General features: G+C 34.1%; 2 protein-coding genes and 1 long non-coding RNA gene across 7 annotated transcripts in view; 1 reads left to right on the forward strand and 2 right to left on the reverse strand.

The window, feature by feature from the left end:
• LOC102681243 (synapsin) overlaps positions 1–2,006 on the reverse strand; it is a 42,809-nt gene that overhangs the window by 19,619 nt on the left and 21,184 nt on the right. The gene's annotated exons all lie outside the window — the stretch shown is intronic.
• The window catches only part of LOC102681026 (metalloproteinase inhibitor 3), a 32,291-nt gene that overhangs the window by 13,115 nt on the left and 17,170 nt on the right, over positions 1–2,006 (forward strand). The window lies entirely within an intron of this gene.
• LOC116185719 overlaps positions 1–2,006 on the reverse strand; it is a 20,428-nt gene that overhangs the window by 5,813 nt on the left and 12,609 nt on the right. The window lies entirely within an intron of this gene.

The following is a 2,006-nucleotide window of genomic DNA, read 5'->3' on the forward strand; positions in this document are numbered from 1 at the left end:
ATTCGTCTATTTGTTAACAGTCTGTTGTAGCGGATTATCGCGACTGTCACGAGAATATTACGTATATATGTGTGTGTATACGTATCTGGGATGTAGTAGCGTATCATTCAGCAATATTTATTTTGAATGGGCATCATCTAAGAGAGGGGGAAAAGGGAATGTTGATTTTTCTTAGAATTCCTGATAGTTTCGAATATTTATATTCGCAATATGACGCGAAAATTGGTCGAAAGTAAAAGTAACTACGATATATAAAGTTCGAAAATTTTTAAAATTTACGTCGAAATATAATACGATACAAATGATACAATTATCAAACAATTTTCTTAAGAAATTTTCCTTTTTTTTTTATAAATTATAAAAGGAAATTGATCAAATTGTTATATCCTTAAGGTAAAAACCTCCAAATTATTGAGAAACAATCTCTTTTTGCGAAGGTATTTTTCAAAATTTTTAATTTCGAACATTATATGGAAATGCAAATAAATTGTTATCCCGTTTGATTCAAAATATCGAATACACGCACAACAAGTTTTATGAAGCTTTTCCACGAAGATGGAAATATTGCAATTCCAGAAAGAATAAAAAAAATATTTCGACATCATCGTTTACAATTTTCGACAATTATTGTTAAAAAATAATCTTTTTTGCGAGATCGAAGTGCAATCTCTTATTAAAGAGTGTTTTAATTTTTAAAACTTATTTGGCAAACGATACTCGAACTTTCCAACTCCGAAACGGTTGAACGTTCAATTTATGCCCCATTTGTTTGCATTTCGAATTATTTCCGCGCCGTGAATGAGTCACGCAATTTTATCAAAGAAGAAGCTAGTTCCTCCTCTAGATGGGATGTCGGATAATAACGATAAGCGCGATATTTATACCGATTATTCGTACTGACGTATTGCCTCTTCTCTCGTTTATTACGCGTCACGTTGCTCCCCGTTATTAACCTCTTCGTTTGCAATTATCAATTTGCAACACTTGCTAACACGGCTCGTAATATTCTCTTCTCTCGGATGCGCGAAGAAGCGGCCGTTCGTTAAATCGTTTTCATTAATTGAACGTTGCCACAAATGATTAGGAAAATTGTTAAATCATCGTCTGTTTCTCTCTTTCTCGAGAGAGAGACATCTCACAGATCATCACACGATTTATCTTTCGCGTTGCGTTCGACCATTTGAAATTTCGCGCGCGTTTCCCGTTTTTCACGAAAAACTATTCGTACCATTTCTGGCGGAATGATCGATCGATCGATCGTGTAATTAATACTTGTCCAGACGTGTGGCGTGATCGCAGCCGCGGTTTACAAATGCGAATTTAGAACGTATAAATGATTCGACTGTTTCCGAGGAAAACCGCTGATTTATCTCGTTACCCGATGCATGGCAGACGGTTGGACGTTACTCGCCTCGTATTTTTATCTAGATTGTAATAAAATGTTGCTCTCTGTGTTCGCATTATTCGACTCTTAGGTCACGTACGGACGTGAGCGCGGTTGGATGTGAATCCGATTGTTTGGTAGTCGAAATTTGAGAGAAATATCGTCTCGATAATATATTTGATCGTTTGAATATATATATATATATTTTTATGCGTGCGTGATTTTAATATAGAGATGAGCTTTCAAACGTAAACGACTTTGAATAATTTGTTGTTTTTTTCCTTTTTTTTTTTTTTCTTTTTCCTCCCCACCCAGTACGAAAGTTGCACGATGTGAAAGGAGGTCGTAACTCGATGTTATTACTTTCTGGATATATCTTCTGATTTTTATAAATGAAATTATGAAGATTGTGCAAGTTTGTTATTTTCTATTACTGAAGAAAAAAATATGGATCTAGAAGTATGATCTGTTCCATTTTTCTTATTTAATTTTTCCTCGTTGCGCAACGAAATAGATTAATACTTTCTTTATGGAGAATGATCTCATCGATCGATTCCATTCCAAGAAACTGAGACGATTTTTATCGTCTTCTCGTATTTTTTTTTTTTTTTTTTTTTTTTTT

The sequence above is a fragment of the Apis dorsata genome, unplaced genomic scaffold (genome assembly GCF_000469605.1).
Source record: "Apis dorsata unplaced genomic scaffold, Apis dorsata 1.3 scaffold_262, whole genome shotgun sequence".
Classification (NCBI taxonomy): domain Eukaryota; kingdom Metazoa; phylum Arthropoda; class Insecta; order Hymenoptera; family Apidae; genus Apis; species Apis dorsata.